Source organism: Mustela nigripes, chromosome 13, assembly GCF_022355385.1.
Source record: "Mustela nigripes isolate SB6536 chromosome 13, MUSNIG.SB6536, whole genome shotgun sequence".
Classification (NCBI taxonomy): Eukaryota; Metazoa; Chordata; class Mammalia; order Carnivora; family Mustelidae; genus Mustela; species Mustela nigripes.
The window spans coordinates 113,420,173-113,437,035 of NC_081569.1; the positions used below are offsets into that span (position 1 = coordinate 113,420,173).

The 16,863-nt window shown below is 46.0% G+C and overlaps 2 long non-coding RNA genes across 2 annotated transcripts in view; one reads left to right on the top strand and one right to left on the bottom strand.

Moving 5' to 3' along the window:
- Positions 1-9,807: 9,807 nt before the first annotated feature.
- The window catches only part of LOC131998866 (uncharacterized), a 34,421-nt gene continuing 27,365 nt past the window's right edge, over positions 9,808-16,863 (bottom strand). The window contains exons 2-3 of the long non-coding RNA XR_009398900.1: positions 10,757-10,868; positions 9,808-9,949 (exon numbers count right to left, since the gene is read on the bottom strand). This is a non-coding gene — a long non-coding RNA (uncharacterized LOC131998866). The remainder of the gene's footprint in view (positions 9,950-10,756; positions 10,869-16,863) is intronic.
- LOC131998865 (uncharacterized) lies at positions 13,499-14,699 on the top strand. The gene is made up of 2 exons (XR_009398899.1): positions 13,499-13,846; positions 14,472-14,699. It is a non-coding gene; the product is annotated as an uncharacterized LOC131998865 (long non-coding RNA).

Here is a 16,863-nt window from a genome sequence, read left to right on the forward strand (position 1 = left end):
TCCATGAATTCGCTCTCTTAGAGCCCTAGGAGTAAGAGTCACAGTTAGTTTTACGGATCAGTTTAAGATCAGGTCATTGAAGAAGCTGGACAGGTAGGGATTCCGAGCTTCTTACAGAATCATGACGCTCTGTATCGGGAAGGCCTGGGACACTGTAAGCATTTAATGTCTTCCAGTATTTGATGCATAATGAAGATACAGCACTTAGCTCATTAACAGCCTGGCGTAATTGAATTGCATCATTAACACTCCTTGCCACATCACCCAACATGTCTAGGGAATATCCAGAGACGTCCCACTGAGTCCCAAGAGCTTGGGAAAGGTGGAACCACCTCCCCCAATTCCCATGCTGCCTCTCTCCAGCTGCCCTGCCAGTAGAAGTAGGAAGGGAGGTCTGGACGTAATGAAGACCATTAGCCAGTCTCACTTCCTCTTTTGAGCTGATGTTGTAACAGTGTGCTGAGGAACCAAGGAAAACCAGGAGGAAAACTCTGGTTGTTCTCCAGATGTGTAACATAAGGAGGTTGTTCTGATTTCACTTCCACGAAAAAATGAGTTGCCCAACAAATAGTTGGTTGAGTAAAAGAATTGATGGCTTTTGCCCTGCCTGATAAACTCTCCAGCTTCCTGTTCCCCAGGCTGCCTCTCCTTGATGTGCTCTGTAGGGGGCGCTCTCACTGCAGCCTTCAGGGCACCAAACACCTGGGATGCAGGCTGCTGGGTCTTCCTCCCTGGCCGTGCTGACCTTGGCTTTATATATCTCCTGGATCTGACCTCTTGGAAGCTGTCAACAATGCTCACCCTCAGCAGGTTTTCTGAGCCTGACGAAAGGCAGATGGGTGGGCGCATCAAAGCACAAACTGTGTGTGCTGCCTTTCGTAGCTGGTTGACTACTCCAGCAGCTCTGAGTCCCCCTTTCATGAGGCATCATGGGAGCACCCACGGCCTGGATGCTGGAGCCCCAGACTCCCTCCTCGGCCGTCTTCTCTGCCTCTCTCCAGGCTGCTGGAGTTTTCTTCTCTGACTGCCCTGCATCTCCCTGAGACCCAGCTGTCCCCGCTGCGAAACCAGCTTGGACACGCAGAACCAAGGTCATTCTTCCTTTCCCTGTTCTCTTGCCTCCCCCCAGGCCTAGGATTTCTTGGAGTCTCCTGCGGGACACCCGAAGCCCCCACTCTTGTCTGACCACAATCAGGAATCCGTTAAAGGCAGAGTTTGGGTCCCACCAACTGCAAGAGCAGGGACAACAGTGGGTGGAGGAGCCACCTGTTCCTCTCTCCTGGGATTCTGAGTCTGGGATACACAGTGAAGAGGAGTGTTTCCTGTCCAGGACCAGCAGCCTCCAGCCAGTTGGCCCAGGTGGAGGCACAGACAGTCAGGCACCTCCTAGTTCCCACGCTCAGGCAGCAGGCCTCAAGCAGAACTGGTTTCATAATCTCACCTCTGCCAGTGCTCTTTGCATAATGATCTGCCATTTAGTTCCCACATCACAATCATAGTATTTATCTATGCAAAGCAGCACCTCATTAAAAAAAAAAGAAAGAAACACACCACCATTGGCCCAACCCCTCATTAGAGTATAATGCACAGGCTCTGGGCACACCCAGGGTGGAACCAGCCCCAGACTGGTGGCGTTTGGGGCTTCTAGGCCTCCTCGGCGTGCCTCAGACTGGCTCTGTCTCTTCCCTTGCCTCATTCCCCGAGTTTGCTGTGCTGCTCCCCAAATCCGCAGTGGGAAATGACAGAGGAAACATTTGGGACCAAGAGATGAGTCCACTGGAGTCTCCTCCCTTCCAAGGGACCTTCTCTCTTGGGATGTTAGCTCTACTTACACCCCTTCTTGGGAGCCTGGGTGGCTCAGTGGGTTAAGCCACTGCCTTCAGCTCGGGTCATGATCCCAGCGTCCTGGGCTCGAGTCCCACATCGGGCTCCTTGCTCAGCGGGGAGCCTGCTTCTCCCTCTGCTTCTCCCTGCCACTTCCCCTGCTTGTGCACGCTCTCTCTCTCTGACAAATAAATAAATAAAATCTTAAAAACAAACAAATAAACAAACAAAAAACACCCTTCCTACTGCTGTCAGCCCAGTTTGTACAATGATTTTGCTGACTACTGGCCTATGTTTACCTTTGTTTCTCATTAGAACGAAAACTCCAGAACAGGAGTGTGTTTATTTTTTAGGGCCTAATCCAGTGCTTGACACATATAGACCCCCATTAACTATCTGCAGAATGCCTGATAAAATTTTTGATTTTATAATAACGAATTCCATGATTGTTTCTCTGCCCAAGCGCTTTCCTCCATCCTCACGGGAAGTGCTCCCCTTTCTGGCTCTTTAAACAGTCCTCCAGTCCTTAATGCCCCAGGTATTAGAAATAATAGTTTAAACTCCTTCATTTTCAATAATCCTCAATAATCTTGAGCTCTGGAGACTGAGTGATTTGAGTTTAGTGTGCAATATTTACGATATACAGTAAGGAAATCAAGAAAAATAGAACATCCACGCACTCACCAAGCCAAAAAAAAAAAAAAAAAACCCAAACCAGAAGGCCTTGCTATTACAACTGAAGCCACTCACCTTCCCCCTTCTTCCCCATCTGAGGAATCTATATCCCAAATTTGCACCCTGCCTCGGAATTACCATCGGAATTTTTTTTTTACAATCGACATGTATTATGTTGACCATCAGAGAAATGACTAACACTATTTTCCTTCTGAAGCCATTTTTTCCTTCCGTTTAGGTTTAGGTGTGAATGTCGACAGGACAGGATGCAGTATGACCTGCCCACTGGGGTCAGACGCGCGTTCTCAGCCTCACTCCATTCACGCGCCAGGCCTGCTCTGCGCCCCAGTTTCCCCATCTGCAGACGGCGGTAATAGTACCACTTCTCAGAGCGTGCAGATGGATGAGACAGAGGCACAATGCTTGCAGCATTGGCAAGAGAGGCGCTAGGTAGCTCCACAGGGGCAGGTTGTCCACGCGGCAGGCACCCAAAGCAGATTTCTCTCGACCGAAAAGGACGGGCTGAGCACATCCACTCTCTGATGCCCCCAGTGCTGATACCGTCACACCACCCGACAGCTAAACCACAGCTCCATGGGAAGGCCTCCCATTGGTGCTTGTAGAATCCTAGAGCTCTGTCCCTAGACAGCGTCACCTTTGGGCCACAGGGGACCCATTTCATAGCAGAAGCAGTGATCTCTCACCCTCACTGCACCTGGACCTTTCCTCTCTCCCTTCCTGTGAACCAAAGCCCTGGGGCCCCCACAGCAAGCTCCTATGGGACCGCACAGACCAGGCCACCTGTGCTGGGGGGGAATTGGGCAGGCGGAGAGGTCCATCTGCAGCAGTCTTCAGCAGCAGCATCCCAGCGGCAGCAGTGTCTGTGAGGTCCTCGGGAATGTTCCCAGGAAAAAGGCCATGGGAATCTACAAAGCTTAAGCCTCCCTGCTCCCAGGACCCTGAGAGAGAGAAGATCTAAAAACCCAAGAAGTGCTAAGCTGACATCAAAATACAAGCATAAAAAGTAGATCATCCCCACCTACGGCCATCTACCCACATTTGTACCAGAAGGCTTCAAGCGTGGGGACCCCACAGGGAGAGGCAGAGTGCAATTTCCGGCTGGCCCACCAGGCTCCCGAAGGTAAAAGATGCGAGAGGCGGGATGGTCAGCGGACAGAGGCTGCAGACAGCCTTGTCCAAGACGGCGACCCCTGACCAAAGCACGGGAGGCCCCGGAGGTGTGTGAGCGTGTGGTGGAAGAAAGTGGCAAGCTTGGTAGGTAAAAGAGTTTACTAACACAGATGTTATCTCTGGCGGAGAAGAAGTTACTGTCATCGGAAAATATTCCCACATGTGCTAAGTGCACTCGGCACTCAAGCGAGAAAGGGGATTCAGAAGAGCGGGTGCTGCGGACAAGAGCAAGGATGGCGGCCACTGTGGCTCCCCTGCTTGGACGCTCCAGGACGCCGCGGGAGTTCCAGGCATCTATCCTGTGGCCAGTGCCCACGACAGCACTCACGGCAGGCAGGGCTCCAGGAGAAATCCCAGAGAGGCACTCTGCCGGGAGAAACTCCAAGGTGGGATGTCAGGAGTGGCAGATGAGAACAAGGAGGGCTGGGATTATAAACCCAGACCACTGTTGGGAGCCTTCCCGGTGATGCAGCGGGGAGGGCAGCTGTGGTGGCTGGGAGCTGTGCTCCAGACCTCAATCAGCCACCTCCCCTCTGTGCAGCCGTGGGTAAGTCCTCTCATCTCTCTGGGCCTCAGTTTCCTCATATGTAACACAAAGGGATTGGGCTAGGTTGCCTCTAGGGTCCCATGGCATTAACATCCTATGGACAGTATCAAGGGACAAGGAAGAGACAGACACTGGGGTATCCACAAATGGAACTCTCAGGGCTACCTGAACTGAATACAGCCCAGAATTAGAACCCTTATTTCAAGACTGTAGGAACAAGCACAAAGGCTGTCCTGCCACCATCGGCCCCGCCCACCACCATCGGCCCCGCCTCCCACAGCCTGACACAGCATCCTGACCTCACGGCCCTGAAGGTCAGAATGTGAGCCAATGGGCTCCAGGTTGGGCAACCCAATTCTGGATCAGGCGCCTCTGCCGGCTGTGTGACTGCAAGCAAAGCACTTATTTTCTTGCCGTGCATGCTTCATCTCTAATAATCTCCACCCCTCCTGCCACCTGAGGAGGCTGTGAGAATTCACTGAGTAATGCCCGGAAAGCACTTAGCTTACACAGGGAGAAGAGTCCCACATAAGTAGGAGATGGTGGTGATTGTTGTGACAGCTGCTGGGCTCCCTGACCTCGTCCCCAGCCCTTCTTTTGCTGCTGACGGAAACTAACCTGTTTTGAGTCACCGCTGTCTTGTTCTCAAGGTTGGTTCACAGAATTCCCCTTGAGCATCATGTTCATGTCTAGCCCCATGGCCAAGTGACAAGATATCGAAGAACAAGGCTGAGAAAACGTGACGCCACGATTTCCCTGACACCTGATTCCTTTTTACCCACTAGACTAAATGTTTCATAAGGGCTGAGATATCTGGGTCACTGTTGCAGAAGCACAGGGGGCATCGTTTGTTAGCTTCTACTTGGCACTCCATAAAATTTGTTGAACGGGGGTGCTGACTGGCTCGGTTGGTAGAGCGTGTGACTCTTGATTTCAGGGTTGTGAGTTGGCGCCTCATGTTGGGTGTGGAGCCTACGTATTATTATTAATTTTTATTTATTATTATTATTTATTTTTAAATAAATAAGATTTTGTTGAATGAATGAATGAATGAATGAATGGCACAAACTTCCTTTGAGTGAAAGGAAGGAAATTAATATTTTTAAATGCCCACCCTGTGCCAGGAGCATTTTATATTTTTATTTCACTTACTCCTCTCAGCATTGCTTCTCAGCCTTTTGGCAAAGATCAAGTGCACTTATTCCTCTCAGCAACCCTATGGAGTCAAAATGATTCTCCCATTTTATGGCTGGGCTAACTGAGGCTCATGTATTATGTAGCTTGCCAAGGTCTCCTGCCATGTCAGTGATAGATGTAGAATGTAAAGTCCCCAGGACTATCGAGCTGGGTTCCACTGGGAACCACAATAACTTAAATATGGGCATGAGAAGTTGGCAACCGCCTTGAGCCAAGATAAACTGAGATACCTTCTTCAACAGGTATTTCAACCAGACCAGCCAAGCAAACAAGTTCATATGGCCCAGACGAGCTTGGGCTGCCTTAAATCCTATAGGACTTGGCTTGGTCTGCCATGGACCAATAGCATAATAGCGTGGGAACGGTGTTGCCTATGAGCATTAACAAGGTTCTAAGGCAGACCCCAAGGTTGCCCACTGTTGGTTAAAAAACAGCCCAAGTTTTCGGAGGTTCTCAAACCTTTCTGGGGAGCCAGTGGAACTTGACCTGTCCCTCCTCCCCTTTTTTCTGCCTATTTTTATCCCGGCCTTCCCACTATATCCCTACCCCAAATCACCGCTACAAGGTCCCCCTCCCCAAATACGCAGACACATAGTATCTAATCTGTCCTTTACCAGTAAAACTCCTGGACTCCTAGAAGCCCAGTGACACTGACACAAGCCAGACATGGGCACCATGAATTCTACCAAGAACAATGGGTGGCGCTTTGCTTCGACTTCACCAAAACTCAAGAGTACAGGAAGTAACCTTTATTCTCCACTCCCTGCTGGGACATCTTCCTATGCTGGCATACCTCCTCAGCCTTGTGGATGGACCCAGACTCAGCCCCGCCATTCCTGAACTTTGTTAACCTTCGTTGGTCCTTTAATATAGGAACAATAATCTCTGGTCTGCTATCAGAAGGAACATGGGTTTTTTAAAAACCTACAATGGACTGTTTGAGTGAGCAGTCTTTAAAAAAATATCACGAGAAGTACATATTTACTCAGGCCCGTGGCACTTGTAAAGGAATTATTGGCAGTTGAGAGGCACTGCCAGCTGAATGTCTCTCCCCGAGTATGGTGACTCCCCCTCACCTAGGGCTCCATAACTGCCAGGTGTCCTGTCAGTCAGCCAACTGCTCAGGGCTTCCCTAACTGTAGGGTGCTGGGACTGGGTGAGTTCATTGAATTCCTCTTGTTCTTCCCAGAGACCCACCTTGGTCAGCTCTTCCAACCAAGAGATGGGCTTTTTTAATTTTTAAATAAAGTAGGCTCTACGCCCAGCATTCAGCCCAACGTGGGGCTTGAACTCACAACCCTGAGATCAAGAGTCAGATGCTTAACCAACTGAGGCACCCAGGCTCAGTGAGAATTCCAGGAGGGGGTTCTGGGCTCCAGGTAGACACATCTTCGGGGATGTCTTTATTAGGAAGATTTCCCCAGAGTTTTGCTCACTAAGACAAGACCTACAGGACAACTTACCTAATGGACCAAGACTTGTTTTTAACCTCTTTTTTTTTTTAAGATTTTATTTATTTATTTGACAGACAGAGATCGTAAGTAGGCAGAGAGGCGGGCAGAGAGAGAGGAAGGGAAGCAGGCTCCCTGCTGAGCGAGAGCCCGATGTCCACGTTGGCTTGATCCCAGACCTGAGCCAGCCGAAGGCAGAGGCTTAACCCACTGAGCCATCAAGGCGCCCCTTGTTTTTAACCTCTTGAGATTACATCTCAGCTCTGTTGATTCCTACTGTATTCATTGGCTAGAGCTGCCATAAAATCTCACAGAATTAAACACATTTACATATTTACTCAAGCCTGTGGCACTTCTAAAAAAATTATTGGCAGTTGACAATGATGTGAGTGGCTTAAACAATGGAAATTTATTGTCTCACAGTTTGGGAGCTAGAAGTCCAAGGTCAAGGTGTGGTAGGTTTTATCTCTTTGGAGCACTGTCTCTTTGGCTTGCAAATGGTCATCTTCTCACTCTGTCCTCACAAGCCCTTTTCTCTATACCTGTCCCCCACCTCCACGCCCTGGGTCTGTGGGTCCAAATTTCCTCTTCCTATAAAGACACCAGTCAGATTGGATTAGGGCCCTCCCTAATGGCCTCGTTTTAACCTAATTACATTTTTCAAGGCCCTGTCTCCAAATACAGTCACATTCTGAGGTACGGAGAGATTAAGACTTCTACATACAAAATATGGATATAATTCAGCCCCCTAATACCCGCCTTAGCCAAATCCTGTTCCCAACCTGTGCCTTAATTTTCCTCACCCAGAATCCATTTCCAGGCCAGTGGGCTTTCTGAGGCAAGCAGCGTATTTGTCTGCCTTCAAGAAGATCTGTGTCATGAATGTCAGAGTGGAAAGGAGGAAAGAGCCCCTCGAAGAGCTGTGCCTGAAAGGCAGGCAGCATGGGCAGAAGAACATACCCAGCCAGGGAACACTCTCTTACAGGAATTTCTCCTTACTTTGTTTGTAGATTTTGATTTAGACACTTTCAGGTGAACTCAAGCTTCTGTCATTTAAATAAAGGAGACAAATTTCTGTCTTCATAAAATATCTGATGCTGCTGAAAAAGAAAAAAAAAAAGAATTCAGAGGCCTCAGGGGATAAAGAATGGACTTAATCATGCTGTTCTGCTCATGGCGACACCATGCCCACTGCATCGCCTCACCCCAGAGGTCACTACACAAATATGTTTCTAGATGGTCTTTGTTATGTATATATCCTCATTTAAAATATAGTTTTATTTTGTGGGAAGTTGTGTTTTTAATTTATGAACAGTATGTGCTAAAGAACTTCGGTTGCCTGCTTTTTTTTTTCCCCCAGCTGTAAGAAAATTTGTCATATTCTGGAATGTGCCTGTAGTTCCCTGCTTCTAAGAGCTGGAAATAGTCCATAGTATTTGTCCACCACAGTTAACTTATCTATTCCCTTGGGGATGGACCACTAACTTGTCACAAACAAGGTAGAAGCAAATGGTCAGATTCCCTGTGCCAGAAATGCTCTGAGTGAGAATCCCAGGAGGGTGTTCTAGGCTCCAGGCAGACACATCTTCGCTGCACTGAGCCCTTCCAGAGTGCTCTCTGAGATGACTGGACCAAACAGAGCTAATTAATGAGGGGCTTAGTATAGTGCTACTAATTTTATTGACTATTAACGAAAGAATCCTACATGGGTACCTCAGGGTTTAACTCAGCTCTGCCAGGTACCAGAATCCTACATGGGTACCTCAGGGTGTAACTCAGTCTGGTGTGTGATCTTGTACAAGCCACATCATGTGCCTAATCTCAGGGTCCTCTTTGGCCACATCTGTATTCCAGACAAAATCAGCTCCCAGGCCAACGCTAGTCCTTGGAGGGAGGCACCTGAGGGGCAGAGGAGGGGAAGAGAAACAGCCATGGACCCCAACTCCTGGCTTTGGGAACCTTAGCAAGTTACTGAAGAAGACAATTCCTCACCTTTCATGTGGAAACGCCTGTGTAACAGGACTCCTGTGCCAACTAAATGAAATGCCATTTTTAAAGTACTTGACACTTTGGGGAGATGTTCAAGCAAATCAGTCTCTTCTCTCTTTCCTTAACTCACATTTCTTTCCCTGTGGTGGTTGTTTTCAGTTGAAGAATTCATCTTCACTCTTCTCTCTCTCTCTCCCAAGTGTAAATACACACAAAGCACACTAAACATTTTTTTAAAAACAGCTTTATTGGGGCTCCTGGGTGGCTCAGTGGGTTAAAGCCTCTGCCTTCAGCTCGGGTCCTGAGAGCCAGGGTCCTGGGATCGAGCCCCGCATGAGGCGCTCTGCTCAGCAGTGAGTCTGCTTCCCCCTCTCTCTGCCTGCCTCTCTGCCTACTTGTGATCTCTCTCTCTCTGTCAAATAAATATATAAAATCTTAAAAAAAGGAAACAGCTTTATTGACGTGTAATTCACATACCATCAAATTCACCCTTTTCTTCAAGGATTTATTTATTCATTTGAGAATGAGAGAGTGTGAGCGAGCAGGTGGAGGGGCATATGGAGAGGGTGAGAGAGAAAACCTTCAGCAGGCTCCCCACTGAGTGCAGAGCCTGATAGCCTGACACAGGCTCCATCTCAGGACCCCTAGATCATGACCAGAGGTGAAACCAAGAATCAGATGCCCAACCGACTGGCCACCCTTCTAATGTGTTCGGTTCAGTGGTCTCTACCATATTCACAGAACTGTGCAACCATCACCACTATTTAAGCACATTTTCATTCCCCCAGAAAGAACCCCTGGACCCATTAGCAGTCCCTACTTGCATCCTCTCCCAGTGCCTAGCAACCATTAACCTTCCTCCTGTCTACCAGCTTGGGGATCTCACGGGAACGGAATCATTCAACATACATGGTCCTTGGTGACCAGCCTCTTGCCTGTCGCACGTTTCCAGGGTTCATCCATGTTGGAGCAGGTCTCAGTACTTCATTCCTCTTCATTGCTGGAGAATATTTCACTGTGCCAGAAATGCTCTGAGAATGAGATTTTCTCATTCTCATTTTATTTATCCATTCATCTGTCAACAAAACACTTGTTACTATCTTTTTGTTCTCCTCGTGGTAGTGCATGAAGTGGTATCTCTTGAACTGCACTCATCTTAAATTATCAGCCTGATGGATTTTTGCAAACACATACGCCTATGAAATCACCACCCAAACTGAGCTCCAGAACATCTCCTTCGTCCCATCTCCCCTTTCCCACCCACTGCCACAGTCCGCAGAGTTCTGCATCATCATAGAATCGTTTTCCTATTCTTGAACTTTCTTGACATGAAATACCCTGCGGTCTGGTTTCTTTCATTCAAAAGATGTTGTGGTATCAGTCATTTCAGTTTGCTTTTATTTCAGTGTTGGATTCCACAGCAATCTCTTTCTCCACTCTCCTGTTGGTGGACATTTGTGGTGGGTTCCATTTTGGGGGGCTGGCTAGGAATATAACTACAAAAGCAGGCTTGTACACACTTCTTTTGGAAAACACATGAACTCCTTTCTCTTAGGTGTATACCTAGGAGTGGGATTGCTGGACCCTGGGCACTCTAGCTTTACCAGATACGGCCAAGCAGTCTCCCAACAGGTCGTACCAATTTACACTCTCACCAGCAGTCCGTGAGAGTTTGCAAGTTGCCCCACGTCTTCCCCCGCACTTGAATATCTCATTCTTTGTAAGTTTTAGCCATTCTGATAGATGCGTAATGGTATCTCAGGGTCTCTTAAATTCATACCCCTCTTGTGACTAATTGAACCCCTTCTAACAACTTTGAACACCTTTGTTCATGGCCTTTAGTCTGAAATTTAGCTAAAGGAATCTGAAAGCTAATGCTTACCTCTCCTTGCTGATTGCTGGAATTGCTGAACATTGGGTCCCCCAGTGATTCCATCCAGGGTGAGGTCTTCATATCTCAGATCCTTGACACACTCTACTATTTGAAGTGAACACTGATATAAAATCAGTTAGTATGTGTTAATTCATTTTCGAATTATCAGATTTTACTTTCAACTCCTAGAACTCTCCTTGCAACATAAACTTAACCCAAGAGAGAGAGAAAAAAACCACTTTCAGTTCTTAAAGTAACTGAAAGAAAAAAAAAATCAACCAATCTTTGCTTCAAGGCAAGGATTTAACGTTGTTTAAACAAAAGAACATTCTACTTAAAAGTTAAAGTTATAATCTAGTCTTTAATGGGTGTTTAGGCTAGTGTTTCTCTTTGGTTTTTGGTTTTGTTTTTTTAATAGAAGGCTTTTATTCTGTCCAATAGCTCAATGGAGGGAGCACTTGAAAGAGAGTTAGTTTTCAAGGTACGTTCACTCTGTCTTAGCTTAGAGTTTCTGAGGATTCCTGAGAATATCTGTATTATACAAGGTCCATGAGAAGGATATGGAATTGTGGGGGGGATTGGAAGAATGCTGGAGGAACTCCCGGGGTAGTAGGTATAAGGAGCAGTCAGGCTCCAGACCACTTCTGCTGTGTCCACCACCCAAGACTGAGGTAAGATCTCTTTTGGGTGGAAGAATTTCAGAGACTGGGTAGGAGGCAAGATACAGAGTTCCCAACTTCTCCACTCCAGGTCCCATGTAACCAGCACATTCCTACCAAGCAGTCAGTAAACTCCCATCTCCTCTGTCCAACAAAGAGCACTGATGTTTTTGTGTTGTGATGTTGTTTTGCGATGTGATGTGTTAAGCCATGGGGCAAAGGGGTAAGCCACATGTTAGAGCCAAGAGAGCCAAAGTCATCCTACAACCTTTATCAAATATTAAAACAAATTTGAATGTGGAAAATTTCTTCTTAATAGGGAAATGGAAAATTACAGATATAGAATCATATAATCTTAGAGCTGGCAGGAACGTTGGAGGTCATCAGTTGAACTTGAGTACTTCTGGAATTCACATTACAACATCCCTGCTGTCCTCTGCATGCAGGGTCCTGAGACTGGGCCCTTTCTCTGTACCTTCAAGGAAGCTTTCCATTTCTTGCTGGATAACTGTTAGACAATTGTTCTTACACAGAACCAAACTACTCCTTCCAGAAACTTCCACCCTTCCACCCTTAAATAAGTCTATTTTAAAGCTATAAGCCTCATCTCCTTTGAGAGTACTTCCCACCTCCAGGCTAAGCATCCTCTGTTCCTCCAAATAATGCATTCTAAAACATAGCCATGGACAGGCATCAAATCCACTGGAGTGGGGCTTTCCTAATGTTTCTTTCTCTCATCTTGAAGACCACTAGATCCATGTCAAGAAATGGGGCAAGGAACCCACTTTTGGGGATTCACCCAAAGGTACAGGGGGGATTCTGAGAGCTGTGAGACTTACATTGCGGTATAGTAGGATTCCATTTTTTTTTTTTAAGTTTTTAGCAAGTTGGGCTATTTTTAGGAAATGTGTGACACTATTGACCCATTCTGGAACAAGCTCAAGCAGTTTTCCCAAGAGAGGCGTGGATTCGTACTAGTCCAGTCTCATACTCAAACTCGCTATCCTCCAGACATCAAAGAGGATACCAGAGGAGCCCTTTCAGGAAACTACTGGAGCTGGAATTTCCTTAGTCCTTTGTTTCATCCACCTGAGCAAAGTGACCCAGACCAGTGCAGGTGAGGAAAAGGATGTGGACACTTTGGAGCAAGAGTTGGATACAAACAATGTTCCATGTTCAACTGGCTGCTTCACCATCCCATCCCCCACAACCAGAACCCCAGCTGGTGATATGTTTGTGAGCATGTGTGCAAGTGTGTTATAGACACCTACATCCACAAGTGCACACACACACACACACACACACACACATCTTCAAGGCCTTTCCTTTCAGCACGTGCCTCCCTTGATTCAGCGGCCCATCAGGGACAGGAAATAAAAACCAGGTCATAACAGAAGAATCCTGGCCTCTCCTTGGAGGCTGAAGGATTTTATGGTACAGGCAATTTTGCCAGCCAGCAAAACAAAACAAAGGTCTTACTTGGTTTATCAAACCCAGGTTACACCCATTGTTCAGTGGGCCAAGCAGTGTTAATCAGTACCTAGACCTTTGAATAGAATCTTTACCAAATAAATCTGTGCAGATATTCTTGCTACATAATGATAAAAGTACTATTCTGGGAGGAAGCAAAATCACTAAGATTTTAGGCAATAATCTCTCCTTGCCTGTATAAAATGGGAAGTAATACCTGCCACGGAAATATAAAGGCAGGGAAACCCATAACTGAATGATAAAATCCTTTACCAAAATAGTGCCAAATGGGGCTTTCTGGAAAGAAAGCACTGTAATTGAAAGTCCTAGGAGAATCCTGTCTCCTGAGCTCCTCTTTGCATGCTCATACAAGCACTCAAGAGGAAAACTGTGGTTTTGAAACCAAAGTATCCCATACAAAAACAATCATATGTCAAAATTCGAGAATGCAAAAGAATTCTAATTACAACACCATGAGGAAGAGTTATGAAATACCAATAATGGTTGATAAATGCTCAACCTATTCAGGGAAACCAAACAAACCTTTGGCCAGAATCATGGACATGAACAAGGTCACCATCAGGGTGATAAAGGCTCAGAACACCCTCTGGGGGGTGGGTAATTAGAGAACCGGGAGTCTCCCCTTTGATAAACGCTGTTCTCTGAGAAGCCCAGCTTGACAGGGAGCTGGAAATAATCAGCCAGTGTTTTGGAAAGGGCTCTCCTAGATCCTCTTGGGTCCTCAGCAGCCCATCCTACCCGCCTCCCATCTTCCCTCCTGGTTGTCAAAACAAGTCAGTGGGAGAGGCGTTCTCAGGAATGCCTGATGCTTTGTTTAATATGGAAGATGAGCCTCCCCACGGCCTGGGAAGAAATGAAGACACAGATTTACTCCGCAACCCTTACAACACAAACTCCAAGGGAAGGGACCGTTTAACAGGGCGCATCAGAGTTGTGGCTCCTTCAGCAAGTGAGTGCCTGAACTTAACTCACAGGCATCCAAAGGGTTAAGTCGCCTGGGTGAACTGTGATTCCGTCTGATCTGAGCTGTTCTCTCTCATTCTCTTCCTCTAAGGATCTTATTAAGATGGGAACTGGATACCCACCGCTTAGAGAAGGAGGGTGGGAACTGATTCATACAGTTACTACCCTCCGTAGGGGTGATGGAATTTTTAAAGGATTAGCATATAGTGAAATCCTACTGCACCTAACCAGGCTCTTCACTCTGAATCTCAGCCTCTAGAATGACTGCTGTCGGATCTTACTCTCTGAAAGTCCATTTCCTCACCTATAAAATGGGGCTAGACTGACCTCCGAATGATGGCAAGGATTAAATCAGTGAAATTAAAATGTCATTGCAGCACCTGGTACCTGGCATCCAGGAAACAGGAGTCATTATTATTATAATTGCCTTTTCATGGCTGACTCATTCATAAGCCCTATGAATTTTGTGCAGGAGAATCAATAATGAAAATCAATTATTGTATAGGGAGGCTGTGTAAGCTTTCAGGTGATAGAAAAATAGTTTAGTAATAAAGTGAGGAAATCCATCTGATTTTTACCCCTAAGATTAATTTTTTTTTTTTTTTTTTTAGCTATGTCTATTTTATCAGCGATTTACCCCTGAGATTCTGAACAGACATTCTCCTGCAAGGTCCAGCTAGTACGTCTCTACTACAAAGCAACAGAAAGGCCTCGGTTTTCAGCCAGGCAGACCCAAGTCTGCAGTTACAGCAGCACTGCTCTGTCATCATGGGATCATGCAAAAGTTACTCAGAAAATGATATGTAAAGTTGATAAAGCATTTACATGTTTTGACAGTTTTATAATGCCATGTTTTCTTTTGATAGTCAATGGTATTTTAAAGATTTTATTTATTTACTTGACAGACAGAGATCACAAGTACGTAGAGAGGCAGGCAGAGAGAGAGAGAGGAGGAAGCAGGCTACCCATGGAGCAGAGGGCCCGATGCGGGGCTCGATCCCAGGACCCTGGGATCATGACCCAAGCCAAAGGCAGAGGTCTTAACCCAGTGAGCCACCCAGGCGCCTCTAGTCAATGGTATTTTAATAGCAAGACCTTGCGCTTAAAAAAAAATAGATAATAGAAGCAGTTTCAAATTTGGGGTTTTATTTTTATTTTTTAAAAGACTTTATTTTTCTAAATACTCTCTACACCCAACATGGGGCCTGAACTCACAACCCTGAGATCAAAAGTCGCATGCTCCACTAACTGAGCCTTCCAGGTGTCCAGTTTTGTTTTTTTTTTTAATTAGAGAACTATAGGGGCACCTGGTTGATTCAGTCAGTAGGGCACATGGTTCTTGATCTCAGGTTGGTGAGTTCAAGCCCCATGTTGGGTGTGGAAATTACTTAAAAATAAAATCTTATTTATGTATTTATTTACTTAAGTATCTGAGAGAGGGGGAGAATGTGAGCAGGAAGTGGGGAGGGGCAGAGGGAGAGGGAATGAGAGAATCTGAAGCAGACTCCCGGATGAGTGCAGAGCCCAACATGGGGCTCGATTCCCCCAACCCTGAGATCATGGCTTGAGCTGAATCCAAGAGTCAGCTCTCAACCAAATGAGCCACCCAGGAGCCCCAAAAATAAAATCTTAAAAAAAAAAAAATTAGAGAACTATATTGCATGGTTTGGAAAACAGAAGAGAGAGAAGAAGATTCATAATTTAAGCCTCTGAACACCGTCACCATCTCTATTGTGGAGTCTCTTGTGTTGAAAGCACTGTCAGGACCACAGTATCAGCTTTCTTACCTCTATTTCCTTCTCCACACTCTCTGCTGTTTTACTGGGTTGTAATCAGACTCATACGCACACACAATACACAGACACATATAACACATACAACATATACAGCAGAAAAAGGCAAAATGTATAGACTTCAAGGATTCTATCAAATGAACCTACACTGCTTTAGAGCCCTTATCAACCTTCAATGTGCTCAAGGAACATCTGGTTTTTGGCGAATGTTGTGGACATTATCAGGAAGGAACCTGGAGAGACTTCAGAGAATCTTAACTCTCTCCCTGCTGATATTTAACCCCCTTGGGTCTTCACATCTGGATTCATGGTACCATTAAATGTTATCCATTCATTCTCTACCAAACACCCGAGGAAAGGTGACCCCCCCAAATGGGAGGAATATATAAGTCGGTCATGGGAAAACATCGGATGTGCCTAGTACTTTCCTATTTGGAAAGCCAAATATGAACGTGGACCCTGACAGAATTAAAGGAAAATAAACTCCATAGAAATACACCATTTTTCTGAAATATCAGGGAAGAGGATAGTTAGTGAAAAAAGGTGACAACCTCTCCTGACACTGCTTCACACAGAAGATAACAAACCTGGAAACTCTTTGCCCTGAGATGGGCTAAATGCTGACAGGTGATAAAAATCCAAATATAAATCCAAAGAGGTTCAAGCATGGAAGGCCAGTCGCGGTGTCATCTGATAAAATACAAGCCACCTAAGTTAGATTTTAATGTCAGATAAACCACGAATAGTTATTTAGTGTAGGTATATCCCATGCATTCTTTGGGACATACTTACACTAAAAATGTATTTGTGGCTTATCTGAAACCACAACTTAACTCGGTGTCCTATATTTTGATTTGCTAATTCCAGCAGTCCTATTTGAAAAGGGAAAGCTAGACAGAAGGAAAAAGAGGCAGAGGTTCTGAGCAATAAAATTAAGTAAAGTGATAGCAAAAATGTGAAAGATTAAAAAAAAAAAAAAGTTTGAGTCTCCATTATGAATAGCGGAGCTATCAATGTTTACCAAAAGAATGTGAAGGGTGTCCCAATTGAGCCTCTAAAATTTAGACTATTTCCTGTCATGAAGGGCAGTTGTGTCTCCCCATCAGAGTCTCCCAGAGGACTTTTCATCAAGAAAACCCAGGCCTCGCAGATGGAGGTGGAGGTCAGCATTGGAACACTGGTGTTCATGTTCCTCCCCGCCCTGTACCCA